This window comes from Capricornis sumatraensis, chromosome 10 (assembly GCF_032405125.1).
Source record: "Capricornis sumatraensis isolate serow.1 chromosome 10, serow.2, whole genome shotgun sequence".
Lineage (NCBI taxonomy): Eukaryota > Metazoa > Chordata > Mammalia > Artiodactyla > Bovidae > Capricornis > Capricornis sumatraensis.
In genome coordinates, this window is record NC_091078.1 from 86,456,333 (window position 1) to 86,481,240 (window position 24,908).

Consider the following 24,908-nt stretch of genomic DNA (forward strand, 5'->3'; position numbering starts at 1 on the left):
GAATGAGAATTCATGTTAAACATAGGGAAAGAGTATTGTAAAGTAATAGATAATGGATCAAGTCAGAAGACAGGTGTTAGGGTACGATCATCTCCATACTTCCTCAGTCCTGTATTGATATTAAAAATTGTGCCCAAGTAGTTGGTAACAGGACTGTTTTGAGGGGTATGGAGGCAATACATTGAGAGGCTTTTGAAGACTGTACCATTTGATTGGAAGCCATTCTCCACTGACACTTCTGAGCAGAGGCACAAACATTCCTGAAAGAGAGTGAGCCATCAGTCCTCATTCTTTACCTGTCATCTTTTTTTTTTCTTTTCAGTGATACCAGAACCACAGAGCTCAGTCACTGAGTTGCCTTTTCAAGTTACAGTGGATAATGGCCCTAAAACTTTTTTCCATCACTGTGAAAATTGGCCTGTTGCTTTGTCCTTTCCCCAAATGGCTACTGCAGATTTTCTCATTTCAACATTCTTGACAGATGGGTTTTCTTTTTTCTTTTTCATCAGCATCTGAGGCTAGCAAAAATGCCTCAAACATTCTTTGACTATCTCTTACTCTGTCAATAAAGTTTTTGAGGGTTCCACTTCTATACCTCCACTGTAACTAGATTAAACACAGAAGAGGGAAAGAATGATCGAACTAAAATTTGTTGAGTATGTCTTGTAGTCCAGGTGCTTTGTAAGAATAGTTAAATAGAAAGCTTGGCCTTGAATATTGGCTTTGTTCTTTGTTTCCAGAATGGGATTGGTTTTCACATGGGTCCTGTTTTGTATATTTCTGACTGGTCATTCGAGGTCTAATTCCAACATCTGAGTCAATGCTATAGGGCATTCTTCTGTATTAGTGTTAGTCGCTCAGTTCTCTGTCCGACTCTTTGTGACCCCGTGGACTGAAGCCCACCAGGCTCCTAAGTCCATGGGGTTTTCTGGGCAAGAATACTGCAGTGGGTTGCCATTTCCTTCTCCAGTGGACTTTCTCACCCAGGGATCAAACCTGGGTCTCTCACTGTGTGGACAGACATTTGAAAATCTGAGCCATGAGGGAAACTCTCTTATGGCCCCAGGTTGGCTCAAGAAAGTAACAGGAAGAAAGAAAAGAAAGGATACTGAAATGTTAAAAAAGTCTCATATCTTTGTTACTTTGGTAAAAAGTTTTCCTCCCTTCTCTCTTCCCCTCCTCCCTCCCCGCCCCCCCCCCCCCCACCCCGCCTGTGTCACATAACCTTCTAACCCAGGTAAAGAGAATAAGAATTCATCCTCACAAACCAAAATGGTGATAACTGTATTGGTTTGGTTTAAAAGAGTAGGGTCTTACTGTATATATAAAGTAACTGTTCCCTAGAGATAAAGATTTGAAAAGTGCAGTGACTAAATCCATTATTCCGCTGATGTTTATTGCCTATTCACTATTTGCTTAGCACTCTGTTGCCTGCTGTGCATATGGGAATGTTAGATGGAAATCTTCATTCTTTCTATGAACAGATTTTTCTGTCTCATCTCAGGCTGCTTCCTTCCCTTCATCTCTTTCTTAGACACACACACACATGCACTGTTTTCATCAGGAAAGGTAGCAACTGCCCTGCCAGGTGGTAGCCTGACATCTTCTGGGCTGTGGCCTCTGCGCTCATAGGGAGAAGTTCATCACCTAACAGTGGAAAAGGGACTCCAGCCTGTCCTCTTTCTCCTGGACTTGCCCATAGCTATGAAGGGCATACTGTCATGCTCCAGCTCAGTATGTGGCCTGCCTGATTCCTCCCAATTATCATCTTCAACCTTGGACTAGGGGGAACCTTGTGGACTGGGGTCTTGGGGTGGGGAGGTAGGAAGGCCAACTCAGTTTTTGACTTGAACTAAGTTATATACGGTTGACTTGAGAGAATTGAGAGACTCCTGGAACTACCCAGCCATTCACAAAGCTGTTCTTGCTTCTGTGTGTGACTTCTGGGTCTGCTTGGGGATGGGGACTGATAGATAACCCTGACCTCAGACACTCCCTGTCCTCAAGGAGATCATTATCTAGTATGTGAGGTGGAAAATCGAATGCGTAGTTATAGTATGAGCGCTTCTCCTTGTGTTTCACTAATGGATCACGATCTCATTCTGCCACAGATGGCATCCTCGATAGCCATGGTAAAGGTAGGAAGTTGCCCCTCAGTATCAGCTACAATTGTCTGTTCACTGTCTTGTTTGTATACTTAAAAACCACAGTTTTCTCAGCAGAACATACCATGCTACAGCTTAATTTAGGCCTTGCTCACTGTGATCTGAAACCTCTGGAAGCTGTCATCCCGCAACTCCTGCATTTAACTTTTCTGGACATAAGTGCTCTGGCCTGTCTCCAGCAGCCTGGCATGCCCAGACAAGTGAGCTACTAACACGGGAAGACGCCAGCATTTTAGCAGCAGGCTCAGGCAGTTGAAGGAGAGTTTGGAAAAGCAAGCAGCTTTGTTGTAACACCGTTTGTAGGATGGCTTTGTAAACAAATGGTATAAGTGCCGGTAGGAGAGACACACTTGTGCTCCTGTCCTGGAGCTGGGAGGTTAAAGAACCTCCCAGATAAACATGTGTTTTTCACCCTCTCAATGAGTCAGTGGAGAAAGCGAGACTGATATTAGCGCGTGCTTGGAGAACAAGAGGCGTCTTGTGGGGCAGTGTTTGAAGATCAGAACGTCACACTGTGCATTGTCCTCTAAAGCCAGAGAAACTACATTAGCAACTTGAGTGGAAACATCAGTAGAGAAATAATAAAACCCTGTTAAACTGAAAACTTCTGGAAAGTGCTTTTAACAGGATTGAGGACAAGCAGGGTAATCTTAGCTGCTGCAACCTGAGAAGAAGTCATCAGAGAATTTAGCTGTAGCTGAGAGTGCTCCACAGCAAATGTGCACTTCACTCCTCCTTGGTGACAGAGACGTCTTTTGTAATCCTTTCTCAGTGCACCCTCAAAATGGGTTAATGTTTTCTTGCTTTGTACAGAATTTCATAGAAATAAGTGCCCTTGGGAAATGTTACTTATTTATTTCTTTTTTCCCCCCTAATATTAATTCCCTCTACAGCTGATAATTAATACTACTGTGGATTTACAGAATTTGCTAATTAGCAAGAAGCTTGACATTTACTAATATAAAACTATGAATAAACCTACTAATTTAAAAATTATATCACCATCAGAATGTTCCCATGGAAGCTGGAAGCCCCAAGAAAAATGTAGTCTTTAGATATTTGTTAACAAGGTGATTAGTCAGAGGATTACCATAGGACATGTTATTTCAGCGCTTGAAGTTTATTATTCATGTTCCTAATTCAAAGAGTTGAGATTCTGGGAGATGACATGGGTTATCACACCTTTACTTGGAACAGGCGGAACCATCTCAAAGGCTACCACGAGAGCTTTCCCTGGATCTCTAAAGCCTGGACCTGGCAAGAAAAATAGGTTTTGCATGTCATGCTGCAATTGTGGTTGATTGGCAACACCTATCTGAAAGGTTCTGTTAAGATGCTCTTCCCAGAGAACAAGTTATAGCTGGTCAGTGATGTCGGTCCTGGGTACCAGAGGAGAAAGCCACAGCGCGAGTGCCAGGTATGGGCCTTCCCTTATACAGACCAGGGCAGTGAGCTTCCCAAGCAGCTTCTGCGCTTTTCATTGGGCATCAGAGCTCCTGAGAATCGGGTTTGCAGCTGAGATGTTCTTCCTGGAGGTTGTGGCAGGAGGAGTAAATAATGAAGTGCTGAAACTCTAAAGAGCTTGCCGAGTGGAACTCTGACCTGAGCCATGAAAAGGCTTTCTGTGGCCACGTGTGTACAGGGAAGGAGGGCAGGGAACTCACCAGGGGCTGAGTGAATGGCTCCAAGTTTGTTTCCTGAAAACAGAAGGGCTGGGGCAGGGCTAAGAGGGGACACCTCTCTCTGTCAGCAGGGGTTCCTCCCGTGGCGTCTGACAGCCTGCCCCTGGCACACAAAGGGGAGGACGGCAAATGTAGGAGCTTGGTTGTGCCAACAAAGCTTCTGTCCCAGCAGGGCTCTTGACGTAGGCATCATTTGAACAAAATCCCTTCAAACCTTTCCAAGAGAATTTTTTTTAAGTCCACTTGTTGTTTTTTTAATTTTCAAAAAGCAATAGCCTTCTTCACACTGGTCATCGAACTCAGGCTCACATATATAGGTTACTAATAGCTGGCATTTGAAATGTTATTTTGAAAGCGAAAGCCTTTAAGGCTACTATGCTATAGAGATGCTCCTTTGGGAATACACTCATCATTGGTTTTCTGAGGACGCAGAATCCATTCAGCTTTGTATATAAACTTCGTTAGTGGTTGCTTGTCTGCCTTTTAATTACTGTGTTGTGTGGCTCAGCCCAGTTAGCAATGAAAGACGCCATGAATCACCCCTAACAATGGTACAGGCTGCAAAGAAAGTTGCCCCTCACTCTTCCTGTGTATCATGTATTGGGTGAACCAAGTCAACAGATAGGGCAGAGCCATGCAGGGTCTGGAAGAGCTTCACTGTGCCCTTGGCCTGTTCCTTTGGTCTGCAGAGAAATGGCATGGCCATGTGGTGGGCTCTGAGTTATCCCTTTCCACTTGTGGAAAACCAGATTGACTCATGTTTTCCCATGACTGACTTGTTGTTTAGTTGTTAAATCATGTCTGACTCTCTTGCAACCTTGTCTGTCCATGGGATTGTCCAAGCAAGAAAATTGGAGGGGGTTGCCATTTCCTTCTCCAGGGGATCTGCCCAACCCAGGGATTGAACTTGCTTCTCCTGCATTGGCAGGTGGATGGTTTACCACTGAGCCACCTGAAAAGCCCCATGGCTGACTACTGTAGGCAGCAACAATTGTGCATTTGAAAATTAATTCCTTTCCTGACAACACACTCTTTTCTGCGTTCTTTCTTTCACCTCCTTTTCTCACCCCCTGGAAGTAGACATTTATATTAGAGAAAGTAGAAGTGGTGTTGTGTGGGCAGAAGGTCCTAGCACTGATGGAGGTAAAGAGAATGAGGATGTCAGATGCCCTGGGTAAAAATCATAGGTTCAACTTTTACTTGCTGTGTGGCTTTTGGCAAGTGACTTCGACTCTCCGTGCTTTCCTCTTCTGTAAAACCAGGATAATGAAAATTCCTCCTTACAAGTCTATTAAGAAGATTAAGTGAGATACTTAAACATAAAACATGTAGCATAGTGCCTGGTTTGTAGCAAGGGCTGTGGGACTATTAGCTCATTATTCGTATGATTAACAAGTGCCAATTTCAAGTAAGTTACTACATAAGTCTTCTAACTATCTCTGCACAATGGGTATCTGTCATAAGTGTGCTTGCTGACTTCACATGTGTAGATGGTGACCCTGAGTACCATTCTCAGAAATGGCTTCTCTGAGCTTTATAAAGTGATGCAAAGAATGTCCTTATCCCTGTACCACAGTCATTCCTAGACAGTGTTCACATGGTGTTCATGGTGGATGTGAGGAAGCAGCTACACAGGACACAGGTAGAGTGTCACACCTGGGTGAGGCCACTACTCCTCACCTCTGATCCTGGCCTGCACCACCTTTCCTCAAAGCCCCCCGTGCCCTCCTCTTGCCCTGCCCTTCTCTGAGCAATGCTTGGGTAGCCAGTTTGGTCAACTGAGATGAGCTTGGAGGTCTTAGCTAATAACTCGATGACTTTGATCAAGTCATTTCACTTCCGTGGGTTTTGTTTCCTCCATATCTATTGTATAGGCTCTTGGAGTTTAATTGAGTTCATGCAAGTCAAGAGCTAGTACAGCCGCCCAAGAGGATTCAGTCAATGCTCATTTTTGTCATTAGTGCAAGGCTTTTGCTACTGTTGACAGATGTGAAGTCCAGGAAGAAATGGATTTCAGGTCAGTCCTATTTTCTCCATTAACTGCAAAGACATCCTTGTCATAGTTTCAAGGGGGACTGGTTCATTCTTCAAGCTGGATATTTCGGTCTCCTATGGATCTGGGCTTGTCTTTCCTGGGTGCTCTGTGTAGATGTCAAATTAACATTTATCCAGCACCTCTTATGTTCGAGGCAACATGCTGGACACTGTGGGAGATGTCACGGAAGGTATGTATGTATAGGGCCAGATCACCTAGATAACTCTAAGAGCCTCATTTTTCTTTGGAGGTCAGAAGGAAAGCAGGAGAGGCAATAAGAAAATGACCACTTAGTGTTCCCTTTTGAGAACGCTCAGCTCCAGGAAGCCCTCACACAAGTGAGGAGGACAGGAAAGGATGAAACGGTGCAGCATTATTATAAGGGAGGTGAGAGCCAGAATGTAAATGAGGACAACCACAGAGGAAAGCTGTTTTGAGTCAATGTGAATCATAAGACCGAAGTGACTGCACAAGAGCCACCCTGCAAACTCCAGCTCTTCTGCAGAAGCTTGCCTGCAGATAGAGACCTCCCACCTGGCCCGAACAGTGGAGCCACGTGATGGCATTCAGGTTTGGGTCTCTGTGTCTGCTCATTAGCGTTGGATGATGCTCCCCAGTAGGCAGCCAGAGCCTCATTACTGTTCATAAGAGTAAGCTAATAATTAAGAGTTCTGAGATTCCAAATGGTGACAAATGAAGAGGTAATGAGACGGATAGGCTTGGCGATCCCCTGACGAGTGCCGATCACGGTGAAAGGATGAGGAAAAGGAAAAAGACACCATTGTCACTCCTTGGGATTCTGAAAAGCACCTGTTGTCTGTGCCACAGGGAAATGGGAAAGCATTTATTAGGTGCTGAAAAGCGAAACCTCCCAGATGGAACCCTGGATGAGGCCGTGCTGCAGAATTCGTGCTGAGGGAAGAAGGATCGAGATCGGACTGACTTCAGATTGATGTTTTGTCTTTGATAGTGAATTACTCAGTAGTGGGCTTAGTGAGTGAGACTTGCTCTCGATTATCTGCTGCTGCTATAGGTCTGGTGAGGACCCACCTAGAGGCTGTATTTGACGGTTTGTGCTTTCGTTTAGCCAACATCTTCTGAGGACCTGGGAGAAGCCAGTGCATGGGTGGTCCAGAGTGGCCTTAGGTTGAGCGTTGTGAACTTAGATCTTACCATTAAATGAGCTTCCCATATGCTGTTGAACAGGACTGAAGGAAGATCCTCATGCATTTTTGAACTTGTACCTATACCTGGATCATACCACCTGTGGCAGACTGTTACTAGGTTTTATCCATCATGCAGTTATCTTCTGAATAGCACAATTAGAAAGTCCTGAATATGGTAACACACTGAAAATAGAAGTATGTCCATCTATAAACTGCTAGTGACACAGGAGCTATAATCGACACTGTAATTAGCCTTACTGTTCCAATTTTAGTGAAAACCTGTGCGTGACATTGCTTCATCACAAAAAATCAGGCACTTCACGTTCGTTTAAAAAGTGGTGAAGCCATCTTTCCTCTGTGAACCGATGGTAATCATTGTTTTATATTCATGTCAGGAGCTTTAATTTGTTCACTGTTAATGTTTAAAATGTAACACAATTTGGGTAATTTTGCTTTGGCATTTTTTTTTAAATGTACCAGACGCCTTAAAAATTTATGGTAAAGTAAAATTTTAAAAAGTAAAGGACCTTGGATGTCTCTTAACCTCTAGGCTTCCCTGGTGGCTCAGATAGTAAAGAATCTGCCTGCAGTGTGGGAGATCTTGGTTTGATCCCTGGGTTGGGAAGATTCCCTGGAGAAGGGAATGACTACCTACTCCAGTATTCTTGCCTGGAGAATTCCATGGACAGAGGAGCCTGGCAGGTTACAGTCCATGGGGTCACAAAGAGTTGGACACAACTGAGCAACTTTCACTTTAACCTCTGAGCAGCCTGTGCCCTGATGAAGGGATGCTAACATGCAATTCCTGCTCCTGGAAGATCGAAGGTGATAGATTTACCTTACTTCTGGCATCAGTTCTAAATTGATCTTCTAGCATGTATATCCATGGGGATGAAGTCTTAAGAGTCTCTTATGATGATGTAAGGAATACTGTAGAATGGGAATGCAGTAGAAAATTTACTCCAGACAGATAAAATGACACTAAGGTGATTTTTCGACCTGTAATTCTCTTCCTGAAGTACTATTTTTTTTTTGTTTCTAATTGAAGGATAATTGCTTTACACTATTGTGTTGGTTTCTGCCATACATCAGCATGGATCGATCATAGGTATACAAATGTCCCTTCCCTCTTGAAAACCTCCCTCCCTTCTCCCACCCTACTCCACCCCACCCCACTCCCCCCACCTCCCCCCCCCCCACCAGGTTGTCCCAGAGCACCGGTTTGAGCTCCCCAGAAGTATTGTTTTCAAATCATAACCTGTAAGTTCCCCTCTGCCATTGCAGTCCACTGAAGATATGGTTTGGGTGATTTCTACTGCTGAGAATGAATCTCAGCTCCATCAGGCTGAGAAAGCATGCCATACTTTGTCCTTCACTTGAGAAATCTTAGTTTTTCACTCAGCTCAGGCTTCTTTCTCTGCCACCAGAGCTGGTTATCTACAAGAACAGGCTGTTGATTTTCTAAATGGCTCCAGGCCTCGATGCTGGTCTCAAAGACCGTCGCCACCTGTGTTTGCTTTGGCAGGATGCATTTTTAAAGTGATGTGAATAATTTTAGATTTTATAAATTTTTGTACGTATGGTATTGTGTTTAATACTCAAGGTCAAGTTGAAAAGTGAACATGTAGAAGTCATCCATTCATTCCCTATAGATTTTTCTGCTTGATGAAGAGAGCTTTAGGAGCAAATATTTTTGCTGGCAGGCTGTTTTTGAAGGCCATGTTTCCAGTGGATCAGTGGGAGAAGGGGGTTGGCAATTCATATTACACAAGGATATTTGAAAAAAAAATCCCTAAATATCTTCTCCAGCACACAGTCATAGTAGAAATTAAAAATATGCAGAAAAGGTAATAGAACTGATTCCAAACCCATTTTCTGAGAGGAAAAGCATTCTTAACTTCCAGACTTCTCGTAAGTACATGTACACACTCATGCAAATGACTTTAAAATAGTTTAATATGTGTGCTTGCTCTTCTTTGAAAATAAATGACATATTTGTATAGCATGAGTCCCAAGTTCTATTATAATTATATAAATACAAAGTTATACATATAATTATATTAAAAAGTTATGTCTTTCGTAAATATAACGTTTTGTCCTCCTTAGTCATATTTCATTCTCTCATTAGCTACAAATCAGATATCATTACTGAGGGGTGGGTTGTGGCAAGAAAGTGTCAGTCCAAAGAGCTTTGGAGCACTTCAAGGAATAAGTGTAAATACTCGTCAGGAAATTGGCAGTGAATGGGCAGGAGTAAGGGGTTCTTGGCTTTCAATGAACATTGGAATTACTGTGGGAACTCTGAAAAATAACAAAACTAAAAAAAAAAAAGCCCTTAATGTCCAGTTCTCAGCTAGACCAATAAAATTAAAATATATTATAATGGGCTGTTGGTGATGATGTTGAAAACTTGGAACCTTCATTCATTGATGGTGGTCATGTAAAATGATGGGATCACTAAGGAAAACAGTTCAGCTGTTCCTTAGAAGAGTTTTCCTATGACCCAGCAATTCTCCCAAGTATTGCTATATCCCTAAGAGAGCTGAGGGAGAAGAAAATGGAAACCCACTCCAGTATTCTTGTCTGGAGAATCCCATGGACAGTGGAGCCTGGCAGGCTACAGTCCATGGGGTTGCAAGAGTCAGACGCGACTTAGCGACTAAACCGCCACCACCTTAAGAGAACTGAAAACAGAGATCCACATAAAAACTTGCACCTGAATACTCATAGGAACACTGTTCATCATAGCCCAAGAGCAGAAACAACCTAAATGTCCTAAACTGAGTAATGGGCTAAAAACATGTAGAATATACTTGAAATAGGATATTATTCAGTCTTTAAAAGGGATCAACTACTGAAAAATGCTACATGGATGAACATTGGAAACATTCTGTGGAGTGAAAGAAACCAGACACAAAAGGGATTCTGTTATGTGGGATGTTTAGAATAGGCCAGTCCGTGTGTATGCGCTTCATTCGTATCTGGCTCTCTGCAACCTCATGGACTGTGGCCCACCAGGTTCCTCTGTCCATGGAATTTTCCAGGCGAGAATACTAAAGGGGGTTGCCCTTTCCTACTCCCAGGGATCAAACCTGGATCTCCTGCACTGGCAGGCAGCTTCTCTACCACTGCAGCACTAGGGAAGACCAGGCAGGTTCAGAGAGACAGAATGATGTTTTCCAGGGCCTTCAGAGAGGCGCAGGTGTGGATTAACTACATGAGGTTTCTGTTGGGAATGATGAAAATATTCAGAAACTAGATGGTGATAATCGGAAAACTTTGAAAATACTGAAAACCGCTGGACTATACAGTTTTAATTGGTTAACTTTAAGATATACGAATTGTATCTCAATGGTTAAAAATCTTGCGAAAAGATACTGGAGTATGGGGATCTTTTATTAACTCCTGAGATGACTTTAATGTACAATAGTAAATATCTTTTTTTTCAATTGAAATTTGAAAACTGAACACACTATAGCTTAAATCTTCTTCATAAATTTCTCATCACTCACTCCCTGGAACACCAGTCTAGGCCCTGCCTGGTCTGGTCCCTGTCCACCTTTCAAGCCCATCTCCTCACCTCTTTGTCTTGCTTTCTGTTCTCAGATTCCATCACCCCACTGTTCCTTCCATTCCTCCCAGACCCTGAGCTCATTCTTTCATTGGCACTTGCTGTTTCTTCCATCAGGAAACTTCTGTCCCCAGAGGGACATAGCAGACTGTTCCTCATTCAAGTTTCAGGCCAGATGTTACCTTCTCTTTTCCATCTGCACTGAACCAGTCCCTTCCGCCCCCTCCAATTCTCTACCTATTTTTGCTCTTGATTATTTCCTTCACAGTCAGAAACGGTTTTGCTTTGCAGACTGATTTGTGGTCTCCACCACTTACGGTTCCTCTTCACCCTACCCCGAGAGTGCTCGATTAGTGTCAGGGCTGCCACGGTTACCAGGAGAATAGTACCTGGAATATGGCAAGTGTGTAGTGTTTCTTGAATGAATAAATTAGTGATTACAGTTTAGGGACCAACCAATTCAAGAAAAGAGTATTTCAGTGTAATCAGTCCCTGAAGATATTTGTTGGAGAAGGGGAAGGAACCAGTGAGAGTGAGAAATGAGAAAACATTAAAGTGATGGGGGGAGGGGAGTAGCTGATGAAGTGAGAGATTGAAGTAGTAGTTGGCATTTTGAAATATCTCTGTGTTTTCTATTTATAAATAGCTGAGCTTCAGTTGTTTGTTTGGTGGGTTTTTTTTGACTTGCTAACAATTGAAAATTTGTCTTTAGTGACACCATGGGTTGATGAATTAATACATTTTACTAAATTTGTTTTTTTTTTTCTTTGTGTTAAAATGTTACTTTTGTTTGCTTGAATCCTGAGACACTTTAAGCTGTTTTTCTATTTCTTTTTGTTCTTCTTGTGGGATGTTCTTAGGCTGTCTCCTGTGGAATTTTGATGTTTGCCTGTAAGCCTACAGTGTTTCATCAATCATCTAAACCTAAATGTTTGGAGAAGGAAATGGCAACCCACTCCAGTATTCTTGCTTGGGAAATCCCATGGATAGAGGAGCCTGGAAGGCTACAGCCCAGGAGCTGCAAGGGTTGGACACAACTGAGCGACTAAACAACAACATCCACAGGACTATGGCAGGCTTCTGCAACCAGGCAGCCTTTAAATAAAGTGTTACAAATCTCTTTCAAATAAAAAAATCTAAATGTTTATCTCCAGCTATCCATTTATACACCTTGATTGCTTTTCAAGTCATCAGTAAAATGTGTTTGAGAGCCTGGCCAGCAGAAAGGCTGTTGTTCCTCAGATGACAAGGCATTTTTCCTGTTCAGTTTAGTCTTAGCATCCATTAGCCAGTAGCTTTTAAATGTATTTACATTTTTGCTTAACAGTTGAGCTTCCTTTCTTAATGAAATGCATTGAAATAGAACTTACTTGTTGGTAGAAGTGTCTGAAGTTATTTGCAGTAGACTTCTTCTAATGACCACCCAAAAGGATTGGTCATGCCTTCTAGGATTGGTTTAGATTCCTGCTATTTGTGGAATCATGTCAGGATATAAAAATAGATTTTGTTTGTTTGTTTATTTTTTTATTTTTTTATTTATTTTACTTTACAATACTGTATTGGTTTTGCCATACATTGACATGAATCCACCATGGGTGTATACAAGCTCCCAATCCTGAACACCCCTCCCATCTCCCACCCCATATCATCTCTATGGATCATCCCCATGCACCAGCCCCAAGCATCCTGTATCCTGTATTGAACATAGACTTGCACTTCGTTTCTTACATGATAGTATACATGTTTCAATGCCATTCTCCCAGATTATTTTTAAAGTAGATCTTGCCACTCCCAGCCATTATCGAATAATGTTTATTTTTCAAGGTAAAAATACACATATTATTCCATTATGGAATAAACCAAGTTCCAATACAACTTTTTCATTCTTTAAACCAAAAGAACAATATTTCCTTTTCATTATGTCTGGCTTCTTGATTGCCTAGGAGATGTCAGTTTTCATAGCAGATTGTTTAGCTAGAATACTTAGAAGTCATTTCTAACTACACTACAAGATATTTTTAAGTAATAGCAATTGTTATTAGGGGTTTGTGGAATCAGAATGCCCAGTGTTGACAAAATTATGGGAAAATGGCCCTTCTCCCTGTATTACTTTTGAACGTAGATTTATAGAAACATTTCCTGAGAGATATTTGGCAGTACGTATCAATAGCCTTGAAAGGTCACTATCCTTTGAAGACAGTGATTCTGAAATGTAGGAACTGATACATGAGAAGTAATCAAAGAGATGCATGAATGTTGATTTATGAAGGACCTTCCTCATAGGGTTTTCAGGAGATTAAGTTGTTATAAAGAAATTTCTAGAATGATGAAATAAGGAGTAACTGTTAGTTGTTCCATCTACTCTTGAATCACATGCTACGTTTTAATCGACATTGCTCTGTCTCTACTATAGAAAGGTGTTAGCAATCATCCAATGGTAGTGTAGTGCCAATTTTTAAAAAATTTTGCTTAACTAAAAATTATGTATCCTGTATATAAAAAGCACTATTCCATGCAACTTACCATTATCTGACTTGTTAGTTGACAAGTAACAATTGTTTATTGAACAAAATTGGCTATTACTTTATGCCAGGGTAAAATGCTAACATTAATACAATGACCAGCATTTACTGAATATTTATTAAGTGCTTTATGTGTGTCCTTGAGAAGAGATATTATTGTTACCACTGTTTCACAGGCTGATCCTTGAGCTGTGTTTTTTTAACCTCAGCATCCTAGAGGTTCTGCTAGAGGGTTGGGCTACGATAGAGATATCTATTGTTCAAAAATCTATTGTTTTAGAAAGCTCTCAAGATAATTTCAGTAAACCTAGTTTTGGAACTAGTGCTTGGGGAAATACTTGAATGTGCGTATAACACAGCTGGGAAGCTTGTTGAAATACAGATTGACGCACTAGATTTGGGGTGGGTATATGCATTTGTAACAACTCTCAGGTAACACAGATGTTGACTAGCAGACCACACTTTGAGTAGCCAGTCTGCTATGTTGCTTATGGAAATAGTTTCACGTTTCATTTGTCCCAAAGAAATCATTTACTGTAGGGAAAGATAATCATGGAATAATGGTCTGTTGGTTAGGACTTCACATCCTGATGAGCTTGGCCTTTTAGGTCATTTGCTGAAGTCCTGAGTTTCTCAAAGTTGAATTGTTGAGTCTTGAAGATTCACATTCTCAAAAAGGAGTTTATATTTTGGGTTCTCCATTTAGTGAAATAATTTGAAAGTAACAGACATATATTCTGGATCACCAGTTGACTATCTTATATATAAGAAGAGGGTATCATTGTGTGGTTTTCTCACCAAGGAATCCCCTAAAGTGATGGTTAACTTTAATTCAGCCTTTCTGAAAGTGGAGTTTCTGAAGTCCTAAAGTACCAAGTTTGAGAAATTCTTGAAGTGTCGTCTGTAAACAATTGGGCCCTCTAAAGGGGATCCAATAAGGATCCGAATGACTTTGAGTCAGCCACTTGCTAGACTTACTCAGCATCTCTAAAATGAGAGGACTGGATCTAAATAATCTTTTTGGTCCTTCTATGTTCAAAACTCTAGGATTGATTTTTATTTTCTGTTTTTTTTTTTTTTTCCAAGTACAGTTGATTTACAATGTTGTGGCTTCTCTCTGCCATACAGAAAAGTGACTCAGTTTTAAATGTATAGGCATTCTTTTTTAAAATATTCTTTTCCATTATGTTTTATCACAGGATATTGAGTATATTCCCTGTGCTGTGGAGTAGAACCTTGCTGTTTATCCATTCTGTACTTAATAGTTCATATCTGCTAACCCCAAACTCAGTCCTTCACTCCCATACCACTGTCCCCGTGGCAACCACCAGGCTGTGAGTCTGTTTCTGTTTCATAGATAGGTTCATTTGTGCCACGTTTTAGATTCGACTTATAAGTGGTATCATATGGCATTTGCCTTTATCTTTCTGATTTCACTTTGTTTTACAAACTCTCGTTGCATCCTAGGGTTGACTTTTTTTTTTCCGAGACAGTATTAGAAGTCTGTGATACTTATTTTAGTTGGACATGAATATAACATTTGTTGGCAAATCAGGAAGAAACCCGATCTACTCTAAAGTGAGCCATTGTCATCTCCTGCTGTCAACGGGGGAAATTTCACATTCTGAGGCATTTGCTTTTGTGGCTGTTGAAACTTTTTCCACTCCATGTTGCGTCACCTACCTAGCCCTACGGAAGAGGTGACTGATCAGATTCACTGAATCACAAAATTAAATGTGAATAGTAGAGAGCTTTTCATTACTTCCTTTCTGTTGACTAAATTTTGAAGATGATGTTCTAAAAATAATATGATGCTACTAGCTGGTAAAAATTATGGGAGATAGAGGGGTAGAGATTGGTTATAAAAGGTGGAGAGGTCAAGAGAGGGTGCAGATAGATTTTGTAGCTGAAATGATGGGAAACGGAGATTCATTAAATACCTGAAAGTTGCATTATTTTCAGTTCAAAATGACTTGTTACTAAGAAATAAAAATCTAAAAATTAATTGGCTAAAAATATTTGAGTTTTAACATATTTACATCTGTCATTATTTATATAGAGACACATGCAGGCCTCAGTTACTTTCTGGAGTGAACCTGGTCCCTTCTATTTCGGTCTTAGCTAAGACCACAAGTAAGACTAAGGTCCTAAGCCTTACACTGAGGTCCCTGACACAGTTCTTGGTTCTCTGGATGCCAGAAGTTAGCTTCTTCACATTTATTAAGAAATAGATCTCAGGAGATGATTTTTCTCTGAGAATTTCACAAAATATGGTACATTCAGCCATCGTGCTTGGTTTTAAAAAAGATTCAGCAATTTTACTTTACTGCAAAATAAATTGCTTTCTGTACTTTTCATATGAGAGGGAAGTATTTAATATTTATCTCAGAATTGCAGACAGTTTCAGATTCTGGAGATGTAGGAATCTTCCCATCACACAATATTGGCTCTTATTCTTTTCTACCTTTGTTCTGTTTATAGTTACTGAAGTATTTTTCTTCTCCACTGAAATTAAAACTTGAGGAAGCATGTCTGCTAGTATTGCAAGTGGGCAGAATTTACCACAGTTCAAGAAGAAGCAGAATTGGATTTGAGCAAGGAAATATAAAAATATTACCATTCGGGGCTGCCTATGTCATGTGACAGACATAGTGAGATGTGCTCTGTCATCCATTACTTTTTTTTAATTTTATAAAAGTAGAGGTAATTTACAATGTTTGTGTTTCTACTATACAGCAAAGTGATTCAGTTCTACATGTATACACAAACACACACATTTCTTTTCAGATTCTTTTCCATTATAGGTTATTGCCTGATATCAGTTCCCCGTGCTATATAGTGGTGGTTGTTTAGTCCCCAAGTCATGTCTGACTCTTGTGACCCCATGGACTGTAGCCTGCCAGGCTTCTCTGTCCATGGGATTCTTCAGGCAAGAGTACTGGAGTGGGTTGCCATGTCCTTCTCCAGGGCTGTATCGTATCTGTCATCTATTACTTTCAGATGATATACTTGAGAGTGAGAAGTTCAGTGAATCACTGAGGATCAGGGAGGGGTGGAACCAAGACTCTAGTTTATGGACTTTGGACACTCATTCCACCTCGTGATGCTTCCTCTTAACAATGGGTAGTTTGTGAATTGTCTGGATGTACCAAAAAGGAAGAAATAGTGAAGAGAGCAATTAACATTTCAAATTGTTGGCAAGCTAAACTCATGAAAAAAAGAGAAGTAGAAATAAATGAGCTCTTTGGCAAGAGTGATAGCTGAAAAGGAGGCAAGTGAGAGGCAAGGTAGCCCCGAGTAGAGCAGAGATGGGTCATAATTAAACCTAACATGAGCACTAGGGACGAGCATCCTGGAAGACTTATGTTCGTGCTGATACTCATCAGCAGTCAGATGGATTGAGGCCATCTCCCAAAAGACATCAGGAAGAAAAAAATATATGAGAAAACTGAAGAAAGACTTGAGAGGGAGAAGGAATAGAGGTGTTAGATATGTTGGAGAGGGAAAAATTTCCTTCTACCCCTCTTGAATTCTGGTGGCTGGACTCATGATACAAGTGACACCAGAGAGCTAACAGGAGGAAAAAAAAAAATTTATTCATGCGCATGGTCGTCTAGGAACTAAGAAGCGGCCAAAGCAGACAGCTTTTATAATTTTTAGACAAATGTGTGAGGAATTGACAAGGCAAATAAACAGGTTTGGGGCGTTCAATCTGTGAAGAATCAAAACAGTTTAGACTTGCCTTAGTGAATTAAAGAAGTAACAAGGTTTGTTCATATAGACTCTTGGCCTGAATTCCCTATCTCTGGAGATAAGGGAGTTCTACCTCCAAATGCCAGGAAGGCGCCTTGCACAGGGGAGATTTACTTCCTGCTTCCAGGGAGGCAGATGGGGAGGGTCAGAGTGTCCCTCTTGCATTGGCTGTTGCTTAAGTAGCTTTGATATAGAATGAGCAATATACTGTTGAGGCACACTTCGGGGTGGCCTTCCAGAACCCCAACAGATAGAATCCCTGAAAGGCAGAGAAGTAACCTGAGGTCAAGGAATATTTGGAAAAAATAGCAACCAAGAATAGAAAGCATCCACTAAAACAAAAGACCTTCTGTGGAAAAGGTTAATAGACCAAACGGTAGAAGTCAGCAAAGTTGTCTGTAGTGGGATGAATAATACCATCACTGAAAGGAACCTCAGAACTATCTTATTTGAAAATAGGATTTTTGCAGATATAATTAGTTAAGATGAGGTTATCCTGGGTTGGAGGGGGCCCTGAATCAATGACTTGTCTTTATATGAACAGAACACAGAAGACTGCAGTGGCAACTTGTCTCTATGAATATTATAGGGTAGATATTGGAAAATTGTTCCCTAAAAAAATTAATTTGGAATAGTACATAAAATATACAAATATTTACTCGAAAGCATAGTTGAGCTTTGAAAAAAGGCATGCGGGACAACAACCAAAGAGGGAGCTAAAATTTACAAGAGGAAGCAGTGCTGAGCCCACTGCTGCCTGGTGTAAGGGAATGTCTGTGGGCCTTTGAAAATAAGATACATGAAAATTATGATCCCTAGAGTAAGCAGTGGCCAAAAAACAAAACCAGCATATCAGTAACTATTTGAAATTATAACATCATGTTATTTTATTTATTTATTTTTTTGTGCAAAATGCAACTTTCTTTATTATTCCGTATCATCATGTTATTTTAAAACATCAGAAAACGGGTAAGGGGAAGATGGGGGATGAGATCTGAAAGAGATCCAGGGTGGTTAAGTATATGCTAAGGACAGAGATGCTGGTCTGCTTTTAGGTATTGATGAGGAAACTGAGCATTAGTACAGACTGTAATAAGTTGAGAATAATAGTATTGAAACAAAATAGAATGTGTCATTTTTGTAACATAGGAAAAAGCTTGATTTACCCTGTGAAATGTAGGGGGAGAAGAAAAAAAGAAAAAGATAAACCAGTACGGAGGTTAAACTAATCAAGACAGATTGTCCAATGTATAGAAAACAAAATGCCATGTTTATTAAAAAAATTTAAAAGGACACAGGTGGAAGATAAGGGGATGGAAAAATTTACGCTTGTCAGATACAGAGAAAAAGAAAAAGGAACAACAGATGAAGGGAATAAATTAAGCAGGGACATATGCCCATGCCATAATGTAGAAAACAGTAATTTCTGGCGTGTGACATTGATTAAGCAGTTCTTGTTAGAAAATCTAATAGAGTGTTTTCAGAAACTGATGAGATGAGACAAAAAGTAAGCAGAGGAAGATGTGGAAAACAAGCAATGATTTGCTCTACCATGTATGTAGAACTTCTTACTCAACAAACGCAGAATATGTTTTATCTTGGAGGGCGTGTGGACTAGGCACAGGCTTCAAATTTTAATGCATCAAGAAGGAAGCCTCACATTCGACCAAATCAACAGTATAGAGGTTCTTTTCTCTAACTACAGTGCTTTAAAATCAGTCATTATTAACAGTAAGATAGCAAAAGTGTTCCACATGTTTGAAATGAAAAGACATACTATGAAATAACCCTCAGGTTAAATAGGAAAAGATAACAAGAATAGCAGAATTTTAAAGCTGAATGATAATAAAAGCACAGTAGTTCAAAAACTGAGATAGCTAGCTAATGGAGTTCTTTGATGGCAATATGTAGCTTTTGTTACTCAAGAAAAAACTAGAAAGTCTGCAACTCTATAAGCTCAATGTATGACACAAAAAATTAGAAAAACACTGTAACATGGTAACCTGAAGAAAACAAAGAAAAAAAGGGAAACAAATATAAATACAGAAAATAAGGGGCAGAGAAAATTAATAAAAGCAAAGAACCAAAATATAGTCCTCTGAAAAATTTCATAAATTATATATAATACTGTTAAAAAGGATGTACATTTTTACCAGTACAGATGAACATTTACATGAAAAGGATGTATGGCTAAAAAAAACTGATGGAAGAAAAAATTAACAACCATTAAATAAATTGTATGTAATGATTATCAAAACTTAATCTTCCTTGCAATATAAAAAGAGGCCCAGACAGTTTGACCAGTGAATTCTATTTAACTCTTATGAAACAGAAAATTTTTGTTTGCACAACTTCTTATAGAACAAAGAATAAAAGCTAACCTATTAAGTTTAATTTTGAAAACAAAAAGCAAGTAAAAAATATTGACCAGATTCACTTATCACATTAAAAACACAAATAATTCAAATCTAGTCATGTATTAAAAAATACTAATAGTACATTGAGACTAAGTTGAATTAATCATAACAGTGAAAGGATGTTTCAGTGCTTTAAAAAATCTTTTACTGTAATTTACCACATTAATAGCAAAGAATGAGAAATTGCATGATCACTGATAAAAAGCATTTAATAAAGTTTTTTCTTTTTCAAATAGAAGCAGCTCTTACCAAACTTGAAACAGGAAAATTTTTTTAGCTTAATAAAGGCTTTATCCTTAGACTCTATAGCAAATGTCATTTTTAATGGAAAAAGACAAAAGTTTAAACTCATTCTTAAGATTGGGAACAAGACAGGAACACGTGTGTTGCTGCTGTTTATCAACATATTACCAGATACCTGACCAATGTAGTAAGACAAATCGATACCAGTGGAATAATGGAAAGATATAACTATTATTTATAATACAATCATTTATTTAGAAAACCAAAGAGAATCAGCAGAAACTGCTAGCAATAGAAGTATTCAGCTAGGTTGCCAGCTCATAAGAGCAACATAAATAAATCAACAGCTTTTGTCTGTATTGGGAGTAACCAGTTATAAACTATGATAAGATACCATTTATAATACTGACATAAACGAAAAGCTATCTAGGAATAAATCTAAGAAAGAATTCGTAAAACATATAAGGGAAATTTAAAACCCTATTACAAGGGTTTTATTATAGAATTATAGACCATAAATGCAGCATTTATAATAAATAGATTGAATATTGTGAAGATATTGTATTTCTTCCAAAAAAATTTAAACTCATTGTAATTCTAATCAATGCCTGAACAAGAGTTGTTTTGAAGAGGTATAATTGAATCTAATATTTATATAAGAGAATAAATAAGAGATAAAGAAGGACCTTCTCTTTGCAAGGCATTAATATATATATAGCAGAAGTTGACAAACTACAGTCCATATGCCAAATGCAGCCTGCCTTCTGTTCTTAAAAATAAAGTTTTATTGGGACACAGCCACATCCATTCCTTTATTTATTGTCTGTGGCTACTTTCATGCTGACAAGATAGCCCGAACCTGGCTCTTCAGAGAAAAAATGTCTCCTCCTGTTCTCTAGCATCTATCATAGAAAAGGCTATAATAAAGTCTCGACTCACTCCTATGTACATAGGGGAACTCAGTGTAATCATTTCCAGCAGTTGGTGCTGGGAAAGTTGATGCACAAAAAGAGAAAAATGAAACCATTTCTGTACTTCAGAAACAGCTCCAAGCAGATTAAACACCTAACTGTTAAAAGTGAACATATAAAGCTAGTAGATGAAAATTTAAGAATACATTTTTGTAATCTTAAACCAGTAGAAAATGGTTTGTTGTGAAATATTCACAGAGCACAAACCACGAGAAGAAAGTTGAGGAATACATCAAGACAAATGCTTTCGTTCAATGGAGTCTGTGATCGAAAAACTAACAGATGGTGAAAATACAACTGTCATGTTTAATACACTAAGATTAATATTTAAACACACAAGGGACTCAAGAAATCAGAAAATAGGAGGGAAGAAACCAAGACAAAAGAGGGAGAAGTATGAATTGGTGATTCATACGAAGAGAAATACACACATACACAGATTGCACTGTGTGTGTGCAGGCTGCTCAGTCGTGTCAGACTCTTTGTGACCCCTAGCCCACCGGGCTCCTCTGTACATGGGCTTGTCCAGGCAAGATTACCGGAGTGAGTTGCCATTTCCTCTTCCAGAGAATCTTCCCGACCCAGGGATCACACCTGTGTTTCCTACATTGGCAGGCAAATTCACATTGGAGACTAGCTAATTAAAATTCAAAAATGCCTTTTTGCCTATCATAGAAGTAAAACCTTGGAAATCAGGTACTCTCAAGCATTGACAAGGGTGTGGGAAGATAGAAATCTTCATACATTGCTTCTACGAATGCAAAATGATCCATAATGTTTTTAAGGTTACAAGTATCTATATAACCTAAAACCCAATAATGGGACTAGCATAGATGCCCACAGAAATATATGGAAGTATGATTATCTCAGTGCTATTTGTGGTGAAAGACTGAGAAAGCTAGTTCTTCTGCACTAAAAGAACAGAAAAGGAAAATGACAGCGGGGTGCAATGAGAGAAGAAGCGGTTAGAGAGGGAATTACATCTACTTATAACATTCTCTAAAACAGCATTGAGAGAAAGACAGATTTAAAGCATGACACAACTTCTATACAAATTTTAAAACTACAGGATTTTGACACATAAGTGAAGTCGCTCAGTTGTGTCCGACTCTTTGCGACCCCATGGACTGAAGCATACCATGCTCCTCCGTCCATGGGATTTTCCAGGCAAGAGTACTGGAGTGGGTTGCCATTTCCTTCTCCAGGGGATCTTCCTGACCCAGGGTTTGAACCTGGGTCTTCTGCATTGTAGGCAGATGCTTTACCATCTGAGCCACCAGGGAAGTCCTTTGACACAAAGTATTTATGAAAAATACAGTGGAGCTTATAAATAAGGCATTAGTTAGTTGCTCAGTCGTGTCCGACTCTTTCTGACCCCATAGCTGGGGGCTCACCAGGCTTTTCTGTCCATGGGATTCTCCAGGCAAGAATACTGGAGCGGGTTGCCATTTCCTTCTACCAGAGATCTTCCAGGCTCAGGGATGAAACCTGGGTCTCCTGCATTGCAGGCAGACTCTTTACCATGTATTTATTAAAAAAAAAAAATACGGTGAAGCTTAAAAATATAGCATTATATTTAGTAAAAAAAAAAAAAAAAAAAAAAATGAAGCCCCAGGCTGGGAAAGGAAGGAATGAGTTTGGGTATAGAGGATGAAGTGAAAATAAGAAAAATGAAAATCAGAAGAGAGTCTTTGATGGATTGGCAATAGTAGCTCATCAACTCAAGCGTATGCTTAAGTCAACTCTGTAAAATTATTCATTAGAGGGAACAATGTCCACGGATGTTAGTCCTTTCAGAACTGTTCAGATGCTCAACCAGTGTCATCAGGTATGGGTCTCTCTCTGTATTTCGGTTTTCCTGGCTTCAGTGTTGGCTCTGATAAGAGGCAGACTCTTTCTAGGGTATTCTTTAGCTCTTTCAAGTTCACAGCAACTAAGCAGAAAGAAAGCACTCTGCCCATAGTATGAGCAGTCATCCTCTCATGAATATCCTTTCTTTGGCTGGTTCAGTTTTTCTCCTGTGAGCACCCCTGAATCAGTCATGTAACAAAGGACTAAGGGTGCCTGGGTCACTTTCCCATCCCTAGAACAAGGCAGTAGGAAGAACCCAACATACGGAATATGGTGGGATACTACCCAAACAGAAATTACAGTGATATGACCAGAACCACGGAAAATGGATGCTAAGGGAGCAAAAATACACAGGTAACTTAGGGAACTTGAATCAATGCTGTTTGAAGAATGATTGAATTGAATTGCATGCTCATTCTAGAAAAACTGGGGGAAATGAAAAACACAGGTTAACTTCCAATATCTAAAGCACTTCCACTTGCATGAAACTTGTTTTATATGATCCATCAAACCATAAATCCATGATGAAAGGTGAACTTGATACAAAGGGCAACTATGTAATTGCTGAAGCTGGTTATCTGAAAAGGATTGGTTAGTGAATTTCATATCACTGTGTATATTTGAGCACAGGCTAGCCAGCTACCTGGCAAATATTTTGTAGGAAAAGATTGGGAGAATAGTTGGGTTTAACCAGTGGTTCTGAATCATCCATGAACAGTATGAAAAGGCAAAACGATAGGATACCAAAAAAGGGAACTCCCCAGGTCATTAGGTGCCCAATATGCTACTGGAGATTAGTGGAGAAATAACTCCAGAAAGAATGAAGGGATGGAGCCAAAGCAAAAACAATACCCAGTTGTGGATGTGACTGGTGATAGAAGCAAGATCCGATGCTGTAAAGAGCAATATTGCATAGGAACCTGGAATGTCAGGTCCATGAATCAAGGCAAATTGGAAGTGGTCAAACGAGATGGCAAGACTGAACGTCGACATTCTAGGAATCAGCGAACTAAAATGGACTGGAATGGCTGAATTTAACTCAGATGACCATTATATCTACTACTGCAGGCAGGAATCCCTCAGAAGAAATGGAGTAGCCATCATGGTCAACAAAAGAGTCCGAAATGCAGTACTTGGATGCAATCTCAAAAACGACAGAATGATCTCTGTTCATCTTCAAGGCAAACCATTCAATATCACGGTAATCCAAGCCTATGCCCCAACCAGTAACACTGAAGAAGCTGAAGTTGAACGGGTTTATGAAGACCTACAAGACCTTTTAGAAGTAACACCCAAAAAAGATGTCCTTTTCATTACAGGGGACTGGAATGCAAAAGTAGAAAGTCAAGAAACACCTGGAGTAACAGGCAAATTTGGCCTTGGAATGCAGAATGAAGCAGGGCAAAGACTAATAGTTTTGCCAAGAGAATGCATTGGTCCTAGCAAACACCTCTTCCAACAACACAAGAGAAGACTCTACACATGGACATCACCAGATGGTCAACACTGAAATCAGATTGATTATATTCTTTGCAGCCAAAAATGGAAAGCTCTATACAGTCAACAAAAACAAGACCAGGAGCTGACTGTGGCTTAGATCATGAACTCCTTATTACCAAATTCAGACTCAAATTGAAGAAAGTAGGGAAAACCGCTAGACCATTCAGGTATGACCTGAATCAAATCCCTTATGATTATACAGTGGAAGTGAGAAATAGATTTAAGGGCCTAGATCTGATAGATAGAGTGCCTGATGAGCTATGGAATGAGGTTCGTGACATTGTAGAGGAGACAGGGATCAAGTCCATCCCCATGGAAAAGAAATGCAAAAAAGCAAAATGGTTGTCTGGAGAGGCCTTACACATAGCTGTGAAGAGAAGAGAGGCGAAAAGCCAAGGAGAAAAGGAAAGATATAAGCATGTGAATGCAGAGTTCCAAAGAATAGCAAGAAGAGATAAGAAAGGCTTCCTCAGTGATCAATGCAAAGAAATAGAGGAAAAGAACAGAATGGGAAAGACTAGAGATCTCTTCAAGAAAATTAGAGATACCAAGGGAACATTTCATGCAAAGATGGGCTCGATAAAGGACAGAAATGGTATGGACCTAACAGAAGCAGAAGATATTAAGAAGAGGTGGCAAGAATACACAGAAGAACTCTACAAAAAAGATCTTCATGACCCAGATAATCATGATGTTGTGATCACTCATTAGAGCCAGACATCTTGGAATGTGAAGTCAAGTGGGCCTTAGAAAGCATCACTATGAACAAAGCTAGTGGAGGTGATGGAATTCCAGTTGAGCTGTTTCCAATCCTGAAAGATAATGCTGTGAAAGTGCTGCACTCAATATGCCAGCAAATTTGGAAAACTCAGCAGTGGCCACAGGACTGGAAAAGGTCAGTTTTCATTCCAATTCCAAAGAAAGGCAATGCAAAAGAATGCTCAAACTACCGCACAATTGCACTCATCTCACATGCTAGTAAAGTAATGCTCAAAATTCTCCAAGCTAGGCTTCAGCAATACGTGAACCGTG

At 39.8% G+C, this 24,908-nt stretch overlaps 1 protein-coding gene and 1 non-coding gene across 6 annotated transcripts in view; one reads left to right on the top strand and one right to left on the bottom strand.

Annotated features, from left to right (window-relative positions):
* FHIT (fragile histidine triad diadenosine triphosphatase) overlaps positions 1-24,908 on the top strand; it is a 1,113,572-nt gene that overhangs the window by 252,249 nt on the left and 836,415 nt on the right. The window lies entirely within an intron of this gene.
* On the bottom strand, positions 21,736-21,808 carry TRNAC-ACA (transfer RNA cysteine (anticodon ACA)). Its single transcript has one exon. It is a non-coding gene; the product is annotated as a tRNA-Cys (tRNA).